General features: G+C 38.0%; 1 pseudogene; it reads left to right on the top strand.

Moving 5' to 3' along the window:
• The window catches only part of LOC129766937 (uncharacterized), a 28,438-nt pseudogene extending 18,224 nt beyond the window's left edge, over positions 1 to 10,214 (top strand).
• Positions 10,215 to 18,735: the final 8,521 nt, after the last annotated feature.

Raw genomic sequence — 18,735 nt, forward strand, 5'->3', positions numbered from 1 at the left:
ATACTAATGGTTGTGCTTGCGGTCATGAAATCTGAGCTTAAGATTCATCTTGCAGTTATTTTGTGGTACAAAATTACTGCTTCAATTGTGGTTTGTTACCTATGCAGCATTATAGTTGTTCATTTTGTTTATATTTTGTTTATTTACGAGGGTCGTTCAAAAAATAAGTTTCAGTGTCTCAGAAATCGCGGAGAAATAAAGTTAGGACAAAAAACAAGGTGATTTTCGTAATCCACGTTTTATTTTCTATTTTTCTAAATAATCGTCGTAACGTTCGAGGCATTTTTCATAGCGTGACACGAGTTTTTCTTTTCCGAACGCGAAGTGCATAGCGTCCAACTTTTTGAAGTACGATGTAACTGCGTCACGAATTTCGTCAGTGTTATCGAATCATTGACCGCCGAACGCCTGTTTCATCACAAGGAAAAAGTGATAGTCGCTAGGGGCGAGGTCTGGGGAGTAGACACAGTCCATTTAAATTTTTTCAATTGCTCTTGAGTTACGCGTGCAGAATGGGGCCGCGCATTATCGTGGATGAGGAACACTCATTTCGTCAATATACCTGGTCTTTTGTTCTTAATCGCGGTTCTTAATCGGTCCAAAACTTCACAATAGTACGGTGATGACGGTTCGGCGTTCGGCGGTCAACGATTCGATAACACTGAAGAAATTCGTGACGCAGTTACATCGTAGGGTAGGGCGGGGCTAGTTGGTCAGTGACGATATCTTGGAATCTGAGCGTCCAAAAAATTAGCGATCTATGGATGAAAAATAGCGAATTGCTAATACAATAAAATAAGCAAATTGGGAAAACTTTTTATTAAGTAGGTTAAAAAATAAGGACATGGTTCCAATTTTGTCAAAAATCATTCCCGGTTTGCGCATTATAAAATGTGTTCTAAAACTGGTTAATAACCATGACAAAAAAATCGGCTCAAACGTAAAAGAAAGGTTTATTGTACGTATTAGCTTTAAGTGCCTATTATTGACCACCTTACCCCGTGTGTGGGGTTTGTTTGGTCAATTTATTCTGAAATATAAAAACGTTAAATACAAGAAAAATGTCAAATAATTGATTCTCTGGTTATTTTTCATTGACAGGACAAAAGATAAGCTTCATTGTGGTACATAATGTTCTAACGCAAAACTTCGTACTAAAAAGTTATAGCCAGATTTATTCAAAAATGACCAACTACCCTACTTCAAAAAGTTGAACGCTACGCACTTCGCGCTCGGAATAGAAAAACTCGTGCCACGCTATGAAAAATTCCTCGAACTTTACGGCGATTATGTAGAAAAATAGAAAATAAATTTTTCCCTAACACAGACTTCAGAACCATAGAGCCAGGGGGAATCGGCATTGCAAAATCGATACAAGCAGCGGATACTTTTGTACTCGCTTGCGTTTCTGCAAATTGGAATGTTTCCCTAACACAGACTTCTAAACTAGAGATGGGCAAATCAGCTCATCACGGTGAGCGGCTCAGAGCCGTTCAGCTCACACAAGTGAGCTGTTCATTTGGAACAGCTCTTGAGCTCAGTTGAATTTTGCAGTTGCCCACACAATTGCATAAGAAACGTAATCACCATGGGACATTGCATAGTGTGCATTTTCTTAATAGACGGAAAGCAAAAAATAAACGAATTTAATTTGTAATTGTACAAAAACTAGAACTGATATGCATTCTAATAATATAATATACAACAAATACTGAATGCTGAAATCCAACATAGAAGATGCTTAGGATATGCTAAACTTAAACAACAGAAAAACCAGCAGTAGCCAAATAAAATGCCTCCAGGAATATTGGCCGAGACAACGTTTTTTTGAAAAAACCATCGAGATTTTTTTTTGCATCCGAGGATATTAAAATAAATCCACTAATAGGTGCAACGAGAAATAATTATTCACGATCACAAAGGTAACAAAAGGACCAGTATCAATCATCAACATTTATACCGGGTGGTTTTCTGAATTGTTTTGATTCATAATTTTTTCGCGGAAATAAATGTATGTGTTTCCACAGTAATGTTTAAATAACAATGTAATATATAAAATTTATTTACAAGCATATAATAATGTTTATTATTTTGTTTGGCCATATAAGAAAAATTTAATGATGTAACGAACGATTGAATATCTTCAAAACAAAAACCTTTTTTCCTATCTGGCATCTCTGCTAAAGCTAAAGTACGAAGAGGGATACACGAAAACAAACTGACGTCATGCCATGAAGCGCGGGAGACGAAAAATCCTTTCGCGTCTCGCAATTCACTCTCTGCAGCTTTTGCGCTCCACAGCTATGCAGCTCAACAGTTCAACAGCTCAGCAGCTCAACAGCTCAACAGCTCAACAGCTCAACAGCTCAACAGCTCAACAGCTCAACAGCTCAACAGCTCAACAGCTCAACAGCTCAACAGCTCAACAGCTCAACAGCTCAACAGCTCAACAGCTCAACAGCTCAACAGCTCAACAGCTCAACAGCTCAACAGCTCTTCAGCTCAACAGCTCAGCAGCTCATCAGCTCAACAGCTCAACAGCTCATCAGCTCAACAGCTCAACAGCTCATCAGCTCATCAGCTCAACAGCTCAACAGCTCATCAGCTCAACAGCTCAACAGCTCATCAGCTCAACAGCTCCAGCTCCGTAATGAGCTGATGAGCTGCGTTTTTTTGATTGCGAGCTGATCCGAATCCGCTCACTATGATGAAGCGATTCGAATGAACAGCTCATGAGCGGATGGCACATCTCTATTCTAAACCATGGAGTTAGTGATGTCTAAATTTTTCATTTATTTGATTATCGATTAATCGATGGGGCATTTTTCAATATTCGATTCATTCGAATAATTGTCTTTCAATATTCGATTAATCGTGTGAATATTTATTTCTTGTAATAATCACGTATCACGTTGTCTTTCTGGTCGCGTGGTCTATCGAGTTTTCGATGTTACATGATTGGATAAAAAAATGTTGGATAAAAAAAATATATAGCCTAATTCTTAACCTTAAAATGCATTAACCTTGAGAAAGATTCCTTTTTTCATTAATCGCGATTAGAGTGCCAATTATTCGATGTATTCATATTTTGATTTTAAATTATTCGATACAAAATAACTCGATTATAATCTCAGATATTCGATTATTTGAATTAATCAAACGATTAACCGACGTCTGTACATGGAGTCTGGGGAAACTCGCATTGCAAAATAGATGCAAGCAGCGGGTACTTCTGTACTCGTTTGCCGTTCTGAAAATCGGAATGTTTCCCTAACACAGACTTGAAAACCATGGAGTCTGAGGTAACTGGCATTGCAAAATAGATGTAAGTTGTGGGTACTTTTGTACTCGCTTGCGTTTCTGCAAATCGGAATGTATCCCTAACAAGGATTTCCAAAACATGAAGCGTGGGGAAATTGGCATTGCAAATTAGATGCAAGGTGCGAGTACTTTTGTACTCGCTTGCATTTTTTCAAACCGGAATGTGTTTTCCCACAGATTCCGAAACCAATAAGTTGGGAAATCGGCATTGCAGATCTCGGCAGTACTTTTATACCCCCATGCATTTTTACACTCCGGAATTCGTTTTGCTAACACGGTCTACAAAAGCGGGTTCAAATTCAACGTTTTGGCTCGGTTATTCAACTCTGCATATCCCTTCATGTCGCCAGCTCACTGAACTTCTACGCATACCGTTTGATGATCGGGCAAAATGTTGATAACTATTTGCTGCGATGTTGGGGTAATTGATTCGCCTCTGGTGGACCGGAATGGAAAGAACCATAATCGAATCAACAAAGCTGAAAGTCCATTTTCCATTTTGCATTTCGGAATTTGTTAATGATTGATGAAAAAAATTAATTTAGGTCAATTCATGCATTTGGTAGTGGTTCCATAATGCATGAATTGACCTAAATTCATTTTTTTTTGCAATTGAATTCGTAAATTGTTTCATTCATTCACTAGTTTAATCAATAATTTAATTAATAAATACAAAAAATAGTTCTGCGCAACGGCGATATCGTACCCAATGAGGAACATCCGAAGTGCGAATGAAAAAACACAAATGATTACTAAGCCAACGGCAGTCCTAAGTCAACCTTGCGTTTATATCATAGGTATAACCCATCCATAGTTTTTCGTCCTAGCTTTATTTTTCTGCGATTTCTGAGGCACTGAAACTTATTTCTTGAACGACCCTCGTATGATAAAGATCTCTGTGCGACTTAGCAAGCAGATTTCGTAAATTTTCTACTCTATTTTTGATTGTGTACTCATTTTCTGCGCTCTCGAATTTGAAATTTACTGTTTTATGCGAATTATCTCGAAATGTGCCTGCGTAATTCATTCGCTAAAAGCGAAGATTGTGAAACATTGAGACAAATTGGTTATCACCAGCGGGACTACAAATCTTGTTGATTCCAGTTACAAATGTGCCCGTCCTGGGCGCCCAAGCCAGGCCGTTCCCGCACACGAAGCACCGAACGAAGGCGCAAGTTTTTACTCTAATGAACTGACAAAACCAGTGGTGTGGGTGCGCAAATGGCATAAACAAAAACTTTACGAATTTAAATCCGCTGGGAGTGTAAACGAGGCCTGTAATGCTGACAAATGAGCATCCTGTCACGGTCGCAGGAGATCCGCTTCCCACGTCAGCGTGCGTGGAAATGGATTGCGGCGGTCCGGGAATAGTCGGTTTGTGGGATTGGAAGTCGAAATTCGCCATAAAAAAGTTTTCACATTACCACGTCTGCTGAAATCAAACAGCACCATAAACTATACTTTCATGGCCAATTCTGATGTTTCGGATACTAGCGGGGCTGCGAAATTTGAGATGCCCGACCGTGGTAAGTACTAAATGGGAAATGGGTTTCCAGTTTAACAATGAGGTTGAATGAGAGTTTCAAACACTCGCCAATCGTGACTCCGTGGAAAAACTATTTTATCTATTGTGATGCGTCATGAGCTCCGCTATTTCATCAATCATTAACAAAAGCCGAAATGCAAATGTTTCCGGACTTTTGTTCATCCAGCTCTGTTGATTCGATTATGGTTCCTTCCATTCCGGTCCACCAGAGGCGAATCAATTACACCAACATTCAACGCCACCGGAACGGATCGAACCAAATCGAAGGAAGGAAAAAAACAGCACATCAGATTGCTTCCGCTTGAATGCATTTTTTGCTATTTCAATTTTCGCACCCATCGTTTTGCCCCATTATTTTAAGGAATATCATTTGAGGCGTTCAGTGCCACGGTTCGATTCTTGAGTCTTGATGCCTCCTCCAGTGAGGATAGTTAGCACTACGCGTTCGTGAATCAATTTGCACCAACCATTTATCAACGGTCCGTGCAGCCAGTCCTTGACCTGTGGGGCGTTTTGTCTCTTTCTCCGAGGGGACTTGGCAATATTTACCGTGACAAAAAATAACCATCACCATTGGAACGGTTTTTTTTTTTGCTCTCCACTTTTCTATCAACTTCAAAACCATTTCAATTTGGGCGGCATGAATTTGACAGTTGGCCAGCCCCTTGTCATCCTGGATCGGCAGGTGTTCGGAATGGATTGGGTGTATATGTGAGTGTGGCTGTCGGAAGTTCCTACAAAAAAATCAGGAGAGAAAGAGTATTCCATTTCCTCAACGATTTCCAATTACCATTCAACTATTAATCACGTACGTTTAAAAGTGTCCCTCCCCACTCGAAACGGGAATTGTTGATAGCCAATGTTTGCTGCACTCATTGAAAACAAATCCCGATCGTGACATCCGGATGATGTAACTTCCATTTTTTCCAACTTTTGATGAACACAAAAAAAGTTTTACTATGTTTGTAGCCTTTCGATTTGATTTTTTTCTTCATTTCTCAGCTAATCGAGCGAGCTGTACCAAAACTTATCGGAACTCTCAACTTTGTTCGTTGATTAAGGGTATTTGTATACCATAGCTCTTCTTTTGTTGGCTTTCAGAAATTATGAGTCTCAAAAGATCAGCGTACGTCTGGTTAACAGATTTTGTTTAAATTGATATATGAACACAAACACGCCTGGGAGCATCCCTCAGAATAACAATCAGGGCTGGCGAAGCTCAACCCAATGAATTTCGTCGAAGCTTTCCGCTACACGCCCATTTAACTAAGCTTCCCGTAAATCATCTGCACTCGAAAAACGTAATACTTCTACGAATGGTATGCTGGTATCAAAGCGCAATTCTATCATTCGTCGTTGTGGATGAAGAGTGATATATAGCACCCACGTTACACTGCACCTTCCCCGAGAACTCCTGTCCGCACCCAAACCGGATACTAACCCTGGTTGACGACAGCCGCCACTGGTTAAATCCATTTGAAGTGCTTTGCCATTCCGAAGAGGTTTGCCCAATTTATCATAAACATTCAGCAAAAACTCGCCGTGAGCATAACCATCTTTCGATATGTTCATCTCGTCGTCTTTTTCCTCTCATCTCATAATCCGATTTCGAGGCGTTCCGGCATGCAAGGCGGTGCGGATTTTATGAGCGGCTGGTTCTGTGGTTTGACATGAAACAGCTCCGGCGACTGAAGATAGGAAGATCCACTATGAAGTGGTTACTATATAAGTATATGATGTGTGAATATGACTTCGCCTATTATAGTAGATTCGCTAAATTCAATGTCACGCGTGTACATTGAATGTTCAACAATTGTATTCGATAGTAATTTGTTTTTAGTTGTCTAACGCTGAGTTGTCATTTTTTTTATTAAATCGTTTATTTTTACAGGCTCAGTTACATAAGTTTAAAGGAGCCAAACTCCTATCTGTATTGTTACAAGCAGTGTTGGAAAAAATCATCTTCGCTAAGATCAAATGCATAGATTTTCGGGCTAGGTTGCATCGAAAACCTATATATTCCAAACGAAAATTAAAATGACAGATCCAGGCAACCATTGAATATGAGCAGATGAACTTTTGTCCTTTTGTTTTGATGTTTATTTTTTCCACCCAGTGTCATTTTCATTTTGATTATCGGAAACGTCAGAACTGAATTTCATTTCAGCCAAATGAATATCAGCTGTTGTTAACTTCTAACCTGAGGCTGAGGCTGAGGCTGCTGCCTTATGAAATTCCCGATGTCGCAAATGACTTGACGGTAGCTAAAACCACTCGTTGTATCTATTCTGCATATGCCGTTGCTACCGTCTCGCCAAATAAAATTTATTTACTTAAATTCACTGCCAGAACGAATATCGTTTCGGATGTGATGAATATCAATTTGTTGCTTTTGATATCCAAAGTATAAATAACAGCGAAGTTATGAACCCCACTCAATGTCGCATTCATTCATTATAGCAAATTTGCTCATGCAACAGCGATATGAACAAAATGAACTCGTTTGTTATTGTCATCAAAATAATGAGGGCAGTGTGTTTCAAGCTGAAAAAAAGTCATTTACACTGGAACAAAATCATATTCGTTTCTCGTGAATATTTGTTGATATTCTAAGACACTGGTTACAAAGTATATTTTCCGCGAGGTGTCGTTGTATTATATTTCCGCGGTATTTCCGCGAGGTGTTGTTGTAAGCGCGTAGTTCTAGTTGTATTCATTGTATCGAGTCATACTATAGCTTGTTGGAAAGGTATTTTAGCTTTCGCTATAATATAGTCCTTGACAGTGTTTTGTTTGGTTAAGTCGTTCGTGAGTTATAGTGTCGCAAATATGGAGCAAAATAAAGAGAAAATCCGACATATTTTACAGTACTACTATGACAAAGGCAAAAATGCATCTCAAGCTGCCAATAAAATTTTTGCAGTTTATGGACCCGATACAGTTTCCATTTCCACCGCACAACGATGGTTTCAACGTTTTCGTTCTGGTGTAGAGGTCGTCGAAGATGCGCCACGCTCCGGAAGGCCTGTCGTCGAAAATTGCGACAAAATCGCTGAATTAGCCGAGAAAGACCGGCATAGTAGCAGCCGTAGCATCGGCCAAGAGCTGGGGATAAGTCATCAATCCGTTATTAACCATTTGAAGAAGCTTGGATTCACAAAGAAGCTCGATGTATGGGTGCCACACACGTTGACGCAGAAAAACATCTTTGACCGTATCGACGCATGTGAATCGCAGCTGAATCGCAACAAAATCGACCCGTTTCTGAAGCGGATGGTGACTGGCGATGAAAAGTGGGTCACTTACGACAACGTGAAGCGCAAACGGTCGTGGTCGAAGCGGCTCAGACGGTGGCCAAGCCCTCATTAACGGCCAGGAAGGTTCTGCTGTGTGTTTGGTGGGATTGTCAAGGAATAATCTATTATGAGCTGCTTCCCTATGGCCAAACGCTCAAGTTGGACCTGTACTGCCAACAACTGGACCGCTTGAAGGTAGCACTCATGAAGAAGAGACCATCTTTGATAAACAGAGGCCGCATTGTCTTCCATCAGGACAACGCCAGGCCACACACTTCTTTGGTGACGCGCCAGAAGCTCCGGGAGCTCGGATGGGAGGTTCTTTTGCATCCGCCGTATAGTCCGGACCTTGCACCAAGTGACTACCACCTGTTTTTGTCCATGGCGAACAAGCTAGGTAGTCAGAAGTTAGCCACAAAAGAGGCCTGTGAAAATTGGCTATCCGAGTTTTTTGCCAATAAGGAAGCGAGCTTCTATAACAGGGGTATTATGAAGTTGGCATCTCGTTGGGAACAAGTCATCGAACAAAACGGCGTATATTTGACTTAAAACAGATGATTGTAACTAATTTTATGAACAAATGAAAATTCAAAAAAAATACCGCAGGGCTTTTTAGACAGCCTAATATGAATATACAGTCACCCCACAGTTATGAATCAATATTGACCTCCAATATAGTTTTATGCAACAATTAGGTACCATCAAATTTCATCATGTTTATTTTTTCAGTGCAGATCAGTTATCAATGCACCAGCATAAACAATCCAACTTATGTTGACCAGCTGCACAAGCTTCACGAAATGTCAAAAACATCCGGTGCTTCACTTTGCCTCTTGGTTTGTTTGTGTTTTTCAGGCTCGCGCAACGGAGGTGCTAGGTGTTCATAAAGTGATTTTTTAATGATTGAGTGCTTGCATATTTATAATAACAACAAATTTCATCGATTAAAGGTATGATTCATCGTAATATAGTACTACACCAACGAATTTTATAAAATAAATGCCGAATTTATGCGAGTTGGATATGGTCCATATATGTGGGCAAAAAATGAAATGTTCACAATAGTGGATCATGAAAATTGCCTTGGTTTTGTATTGAATTGAAGCCCGGAGTTTACCTGCTTTCTCAATTTGCAAGAATGAAGACCTCCTAGATCCGGAAACAGTACGATATGCAGACCATTGAAGAGGCTGTCTGCGAAGCAAGAAGATTCAACAATATTCGGGAAGTATCAAAGAAACTCAACGTTCCGTTTACAACACTTTATAGGCGTGTAAAAAACGAAAAGAGGAAGCCAAGGTCAGGTCCTGACCCGATCCTGCTTCCAGAAGAAGAGGAACGCTTCAAAAGCTGGGTCATTTATATGGCTAAGGCAGGTTATAGGCAAGAATTGGAGCCACCGATATTTAGCAAGACATCCGGAAATTAAAAAAAAGCTGGTAAACAATCTTTCGAAGGCTGGTGCGTCGGTGACAGAAACTTAGTTGCGGAATTGGTTCAGAGAAGTGGAAGATTTGCTTCATACGGATTGCATCGACATGGCTATTTTTGATGACCCTGACCGTATTCTCAACTTTGACGAATCAGGGTTTCAATTAGTACCAAAGCGTTACAAAGCATTGTGCCCAGATATAGAGGATACTTATCTTGTGACAAGTATCTCAGAAAAAGAAAGCTACACTGCATTATTTGGGAGTACTGCTGCAGGCGATTTAACACCATCCATGATTCTGTACCCTGGAAAACGTATAAGCAGAGAAATGTTTGAAAACATACCAAAAGGTTAGTCGGTTGGTGTCTCCTACGAAGGGTGGCAGATCTCGAAAACTTTCTATGAGTACATTGCAAACGATTTGTACAAATGGCTGGAGGACAGACGTTCTCAATTTCCGGTTCTTATTTTCGTGGATGGTCATAAAAGTCATGTGAGCATCGAATTAGTGGAATTCTGTGCTAAACAAGGACTGATTCTCATTTCCCTCTACCCAAATGCGACACGGATTTTGCAGCAGCTTGACAGGAACTTTTTTGGCCCTTTCAAGCAAATCTAGACCAAAGTGCTAAGACAGCGTTTCATAAGTAACAGCCATGCACGTGTCAATAGAAGTAATTTTGGAAGTCTAGTGCAAACCGCACTTCAAAATTTCACCAATGCCAAAGAATGTCTCAAGAAGGGTTTCCAGCTTTGCGATATTTTTCCATGGAATGTCGATGCCATCGATTTTAGTGCGTTGCCAACCAATGCTAATGAACCGATGCGAAGTTCTGATACAACACTTACTGAGGAAACAGCAATTGACTATGGGCAACAACTTCACTTTGTCGAAATGAGTTTGGAACAAAAACCAGCTTTTGCAGTTTCTCGAGAATAGAAACAAGGATTTTTGGTACGGGTCATATGATCAACTTGCACTTTTCAACTTCTGGAAAGTAATCAAAGATAAATCTGAAGGACTTATGTTCACAAGGCCGTTGAGGCAGTACATATCAATGACAACGTATAACTTCACAGTGAATGAGTCGACGCAATCCGTTTCGATAGTACGGGAAAATGTCTCCACAGAACATAGTTGGTAATTTAAATTGTGTCTATTTAGCATTTTGACGTAGGACTACGTCTTTCATTTCTATACCGGGGTGTAAAATCAAAGTTTCGAAAACGAAAGCGTTACGCCGGAGACCGAGATTTTGAGCGTTAATAGCTCCTAAACAACTGAACGAAATGGTATGATAAACACTTCATTCGAAAGATAAAATGTCTACGCGTTCTATACTTGTTACTTTCTGATCCAAAAACTTGTTTCAATAGTGTTAAAATTGCTTTCAAAACAGGCTATTGAAATCACCAATCGGTATATAAGCGAGCGCCGCTCGGATATCCACTCAGTTCTAATTGAACAGCGATTGGAGCATGTTGTCGCTGTTGTGGTGAAGCTCTTCATTTATCATGAAAGCGCGGATGAACGGTGTCACCAAGAGCCTGTTTGTGCACCTTAGGCCAGAAGGGAATCCATCAGGAGGAGAGTGATGCCACAAACGGTTCCTCGGGAAGACACTGCTACACACACATACACGCGCGGAATTCCTTCCGTTTGGATGCCATTCAGCATCGAGAAAGTTCCGGAAAGATTTAATCATTTCTGGAAAATAATCTGCCAGTTCCTCTGGGAATTTAGAAATATATTCATGTGAAAGAGTTTATTTGAATGTTTTCTATCCATGTAACACTGTGACCAAATATGTTTCAAGCAAGTGCTATTAACAGATGGTTATCGAATTAGCATTAACCACAGGTGGGCTTCCAGTATCGAGGAAAATGTGGAAATATCTAATCGTTACTGAAAATAATCTGCCAGTTCCTCTGGGAATTTAAAAATACATTCATGCGAAAGAGTTTATTTGAATGTTTTCTATCCATGTAACACTGTGATCAAATACATTTGGTTTTGTGGTTTTTCAATCAATCGCAATTAACAGGATCGCTTCTGAAGATTATTCTTCCCCATCAGTAGGATATTTCCGTATCCAATATTGTATGCGCCCGCAATCGATTATTGCTCAGTCGCCGAAAGTTCCGAGCTCAGAGAGTTCATTCCCCTCTAGTTTGCCTTCCAAATTGCCATCGTAAACCACACCTTCTCTCGATTCAATCACACACAAAAAGCATACTTAAGCGATATTCTGGTGGTGAGACACATTCATTTTTCGTGAGGACATCGACAAGACAACATCTTTGCCTAACGTGCTGGAGGAGGTGGACGGCGAAGGATCGACACATACACGCGCAGAACTCTTTCCGTTAGGATGCCATTCAGCATCGAGAAAGTTCCGGAAAGATCTAATCATTGCTGGAAAATAATCTGCCAGTTCCTCTGGTAATTTAAAAATACATTCATGTGAAAGATTTTATTTGAATGTTTTCTATCCATGTAACACTGTGACCAAATATTTTTCAATCAAGTACTATTAACAGGTGGTTATCGAGTTAGTATTAACCACTGGTGGGCTTCCAGTATCGAGGAAAATGTGGAAATATCTAATCGTTGCTGGAAAATAATCTGCCAGTTCCCCTTGGAATTGAAAATTACATTCAAGCGAAAGAGTTTATTTTAATGTTTTCCATCCATAAAATATCCATATAATACATTTGGGTTTGTGATTTGTCAATCAAGTACAGTTAGCAGGTTAGCTTCTGAAGATTATTCTTCAGAACAAGGTTTTTCGAATCCTATATTGGATGCATAAAACCTTGTTCCTCCAACGTAACGCTCTCGTTTTCGAAGTCTTCCAAATATTCATTTATTCATTCATTCAGAATTGATTTAGATTCAACTTCAAATAAATGATCTCTAAATCAACGATAGTCCTACGTCACCCTTGCGGTTATACCATAGATATAACCCACTTCCTGTTTTTTTATTTTGCTTCTGATTTACAGATACTCTAAGGATACAGAGTGTGAGGCGACATCTCGCAATCCTGCAGGACAAAAATCAGAATCCATTGATGCCAACGTCAATGATGTTTCGATGTCTTTCGTAGATCATGATGATCATGATGGTTAATATTACTTTTGTAGATAAAATCCTTTCAAATTATTAACTATTACCTTCATTAACAGATGTTACATTTGACGAGAACCAATTATCATTGAGCCATACGGAACAACAAACTGATAAAGCTAATAGTCCACCGAAAGATAATGAAATAGATCCATTTGCTGATTTGGCCTAAGATTAGCAATGTGAGTGGAGGAGCCCCTAAAAAGAAGACCAAACACATTCCCTCTGTTGCCACAAGCAGCAAATGGTTGGAGTGGCATGAAAAGAAAAGGGAAAAAAGGAGAAAGAAGATGCTAAGCTTGCTCGGATGGAAAAACGCCGAACGCAGAAGGAGGAAAAACTGCAGAAGCAAAAGGAAAAAATCACGAAGAAAAACAACCGAAAAACTTCACGATTTCCATCTGGAAAAAATGAATTTCTTTCCATTTCGATCACTGTTCATTCATTTTCGATATATTTTTTTTTAATTTCGAGCATTGTTTTAAATTGTTATTTTGATCTCTAATATTCGATATGACAGTTTTCTGGTACGCGACAGCAATCATATGTAATAATGTTTTTGAATATGATCTACTGATTTAAGTAATCCATAATATGTGTCGTTTTGATTCACAACTGTATCCATCCATCGCAGTGATCCATAACTGTGGGTAGAGCTAAATGAAAACACTTGTTGAAAATAAAGGTTTGCAATGCCTGTTGATTAAAAATGAACTGATTCATTGAAAGCCATTGATACTACGCTTCTTTTGCTGGTAATAAATACTATAAAAAAGTCAATAAATTAGAAATATTTTTTTAAATATTTCGAGAATGGTTACATTTAGAGGAAGATTGATAATAACCTTTTTTGTTTTAAATCACATCAGGATTTATAATTTGTGGTCAAAAATTATTGTTAACATACAAGAATTCGAAGTTTCGAAAATTCCTAAAAATTAGATGTTCCACAAAGTTTGTCAAAAATAGTTTTACCATCTTGGGCCCATTTTTTAAATTTCTGCATGACTTCTATTTTGTATGAAAAAATTAACAAAAAAATTTAAAAAATATGTATTTTGGATATTGCAAATTGAATTTTTATTTTGTAAATAAAAAAAAGAGTACTAATTTTTTTTCTCAGTGCACATTTTTTTCATATTCAACCATCATTACTCTATAACTCTTTGTAAGACACTATTTCGGTACAACTCATAGTTTTTGAGATATAAATTATCAAAGATTTCTCTTACTCAAATCGATACGCCCTTTTCAAAAGTTACGCTTGAGTCAAAAAATTCCCAATTGCTGTGGAAAAATCTCATATTTCCTCCAACCCAAACGGAATACACACTTTCATTGGAATCAAAAATACAAGTTTTTAAAATCTGCATTTTTAGGACGATTTCATTTGGAATTGCTGAGAGGATAAAAAGGGAAGAAATTGTTCCTTCAAATCATCGATTAACTTTGAAAAATCATATCTCAAAAATGAAAAAATAGCACCATTGATATCGAGATATGTTATCTAACAAATCCTCAGCCTTGAAGAAAAAATATAGCGCCAAAGTCCAAAGTCCAAAGTCATGGAAGCAATAAAAAACGACTACATTCAATAATTACGAATATAAAAATTATTTTTTTCGCAAGTTCAATATTTTGTAGTAAATGCTCATAGTAGCTCAATGGCTTTAATTTGATATGTCGATCTTCTAAATCGATTCAGTGGTTCAAAAGTTATGATTTTTTGAAAAAAAAACATTTTCGGGAAAAAGTGGAAAAAAATGATTTTCGGACCACCCTAAAATGGAAATGGGCACCCTAATAACAAAATAAAAAAAAATACGGGTCTAATGATTTACAATAAAGATCAAAATTACCACATTTTGACGAAAATCTGTGAACCACTATATCGGTTCGACGTGGAATGGCTGTATGTATTGATTGGATGTTTCTTCTATACTAATTTCAATTATTTTTACCGTTTGTCAACTAACTTCAATATTTTTTTTTATCTTTTCAGGTTCGCTACCGAAGCTCAATGTTCGAAACAGCCTGGATAATCCAATTCAGTCACATGATATATCGAAGAGTCTTTTCTTCAATTCTGCGGTTCACGAATTCTATATATATATAAATGGATTTCTGTCTGTCTGTCTGTCTGATTCTTATGGACTCGGAAACTACTGAACCGATCGACATGAAAATTGGTATGTAGGGGTTTTTGGGGCCGGGGAAGGTTATCGTGATAGTTTTAGACCCCTCCCGCTCTCTAAGGGGGGGCTGCCATATAAAATAAACACAAATTTCTACATTACTCGAGAATTAATCAAGCAAATGAAACGAAAGTCACAGGAGTGTTGTGTCCGAGACACGACCGCATAGTTGACGTAGGATTCCGTTATGCTATCTGTTGATTTTGGATATGTTTGAAGAATTACATCGTTAAACTCTTTGATAATGATTTGGTGGCCATCTGAAATGGGCCGCTTTGTTTGGTTGTAGAGTATTGTTTGTTCACTCTACCAGTGTTTACTGAGTGATGATGACAGAAGGATGGTAAACAGTCGTTGGATGGTGCGTATCAGATAAGAGATACCGAAATGGGAGATGATGAAAACCGCCCTCTGTGATCCTGTGTTATGTATGGATGAAATAAAGAAAAAAAAACTCACCAATGTAATAAGGTTAATGATTTTGGTTTGTCCAGTCGAAGATATGATCTTGGTTTGTCCACATTCTTGAATGCTCTAATTCAGCACACGTTTGTCAAATCAGATATTCGAATGTTTCAAAACATATACATAAAATTGTCTTTTTCATGAATTACAGTAGTTTTATAGTATATTTTTACGTAAAAACACCCCAAATTGGACAAACCAAAATCATTTACCCTATAAGATCATTACCAATACCGAACACAATTATCAATTTTTGTCATCAGTAAAAACATGTTCCTTTAATATAGAGAAAACATATTTGAAATGGAAAAGGTAATTGTCTTTGAGAATTTTTACTTTGAGTGCTTATTCAACCCAATGCGAATTTTAATTGGACTAACAACACCTAATGCTATATGTATATTTCTTCACCTTTCCAATTTTTCTCGCCGTATAAGTTTTTCTTGGGTGAAAATGAACACAACAAAACAGACAGTTTCAATCAAATGACCCGTTCTCGAGTGAGAACACACCTGGGTTTTTATTTATGAAAATTGAAATAAACCGTTTCATATATCAAGTCATTTTTAACACAGCTTGTGCTAAATTTTTAACAATACACGATCGGTTATTGATATGAAATTTCACGAAGCAACCAACATTAAAGTTCTAAATTCAGATGTTATTTGCTAGAATGAATCGTATCACTCACCTTACTTGCAATATAAAAATGCCCCCGACTTTCACATATTTGCAATGCCGATTTCCCCCAGGCAGCTTGGTTTTGATGTCTCTGTTAGGGAACACATTTCGATAGGAACAAAAGTTCCCCCTACTTTCATGTATTTGGAATGCCGATTTTCCCCAGGCAGCTTGGTTTTGATGTCTCTGTTAGGGAACCGCCACATTTGTCGTCAATTTCGACCAATCAGAATGGGTATTTGGTCGAAATTGAAAAATTCGGGAAATTAAATTCTCATATGTTCTACAATTACGTAGTGACAAGTAAAAGTCATCACATTAAATCCATTTCCACTTTCGAACAAAGATCAATTTCGTTAGCGTAAACATCAAATGGACTAACAGCCCATTTGATGTTTGCGCTAGCGAAGTTGATCTTTGCTCGAAACTGGAAAACGATTTTAATGTGATGCAACGCACTTCTATATCTTCTTCTATCTATATATATAAAAATGGATCACCGAATGTGTTGATAAGAGCAGAACTCGAGGAAGAAATTGTCCGATTTAGGACTGTCTTTATTCTATAATATTTTCTGTATAAAACATTTAGTCCATGTAACGGAGAAACATGTTATTTGCAAGTGGTTGAAAAATCTTGATCGAGGATTGTGTCTGAAAATAATCAGATGTTAGAATGATGAGTTTTGTTAGGAATACTAGGAATTTTATAGCGAAAGGTAAATTCAACAGGATCGATTAGAAGATCAATCAATGAACAGTTCTGCGGTTGGACCCATGAACTTGCTCATAGTAAGAAAACGTGAATGTATGAAGGTATTGACAGCAAAAAACAAATTTTGGGCGGGACGAAGTTTGCCGGGTCAGCTAGTTAAAAATAAATGTGAATGACAAATAATTTTCACATAATTTCTAGAATAATCTAGAAATGGATTTTTCTCTTCATATCCTTGTTACCTACTCAAAAACCTACTCAAATTATAGTCACCTTCACCCCGCTAGAAATGGTTTTGCTAATCATAGGATTAAAATATGAAATCAACGTTAGTTGCTTACGGAAGAAGTGGCGGACAAAAAGGCATCGGTTTGCCACGCGAGGATTGTCATCAGGAATTAGATATTCCGTGTCTATGTTCAGAACTAAACTGAGTAACTGTTTATTAAAATCACAAAGTTTTATCAATTCTTGTGTTTACATTGTCAGTTCCTTATCCTATGTTAGTATAGGAATAAACATAAACATAACATAGAATTTTGGTTTGTTTGAAGCGAACTGTTGTGTTTATTCGAGCATACGCGCACGGTCGTAAAGTGGGTCAGTTTATTACAATCGCGTATGGTCATAAAGTGGGTCAGTTTATTATGCTGCGCGCTGCGCTGAAATTATGCGTCAGATTTAAAATGATGATTGAAAATAAAGTCTAATGGTAGTCGGATGACTAATGCGTATGCTACAAAGTGTTGCAGATACGAAAATATATGCAAATAAATTAGAACTCATTTGCTGTTCATTGTAATTGAAACGTGAATTTTCTACGTCCCGATCATAAAGTTCCCAAAATTTGTGTAAATCCTTCGCCTTCTCAATTTTGACATAGTACTACGTCTAACAGGAAAATATGGGGGAATCTAACAGGAATATATGAAAATCTAAACACTGAGCATGCAGGAAAAAATGCTAGATTTCTAATGCGTATAAGTCGAGCATTTCTTAATAGATAGCAAAAATTTTCGCATCAATTGGTAAGCAATATGTATACGCATCTATCACAATGAATAAAATTTTATTTGTTTTGAGACAAACAATGGAATAAATGCAAGATGTCAAGCATTGTCTAAACGATCTAGATCTCACGTTTCGATTGGCCCGATTTGTGCTTCTCAAATTGTAAAAAAAAGGAGCAACCAGAGTAACAGCGGAATACGGTTTCCCCAGCACGGACTTCAAAACCAAGGAGCCTGGGGAAATCGGAATTGCAAATGCATGCAAGCTGCGAGTATTTCTACACTCGCTTGCGTTTGAGCAGACTGGAATGTGTTTCCCTAACACGGACTACAAAATCGAGGAGCCTGGACGTCTACAAAAATTGAATGACCAAGGCATCATGTCGTTCAAAAAGGATAACGGACGATCAGACATATTCATTAAATTCACTTGTAACGAGGAATTTAATCTATCACAAAGCATGAATTGACCTAAAATGTTGATTTGTTCAAATTTCACTTACGAGGTAAATATGTTGAATTCACTTTAATTCCATTAGCGGTTAAACAACGGTCGTTTGACGATTTAGTATAAGATATACCGATAACGTGAACGTTAATGTTTGTTGTTCAACTAAAATAATAATAGATTGGTGCTACTGACAGTTCTTGATCACAATTTCAATCACGTTTTAATATTTTTGTAGTCTCTGCATTTCAAAGAAATCATTTGCCACCGAATAAAAAGATTGATGGCGATTTTTTGCTCTATATATTTGCAGCATCACATCAGTACCATTCCATGATATGTCCATCAGTCAAACGTGAAACGTGAATGCATCCCGCAAAAGTCAATCATGGCACCATGAATTTTTAATATTTTAAAAAGCTGAACTATTCCACCTCGTACCCAGCTTCACGCGTTGGTCGGTTATTGACAGGTTATTGACGTTGACTCCACTTGTG

Source organism: Toxorhynchites rutilus, chromosome 2 (genome assembly GCF_029784135.1).
Source record: "Toxorhynchites rutilus septentrionalis strain SRP chromosome 2, ASM2978413v1, whole genome shotgun sequence".
Classification (NCBI taxonomy): domain Eukaryota; kingdom Metazoa; phylum Arthropoda; class Insecta; order Diptera; family Culicidae; genus Toxorhynchites; species Toxorhynchites rutilus.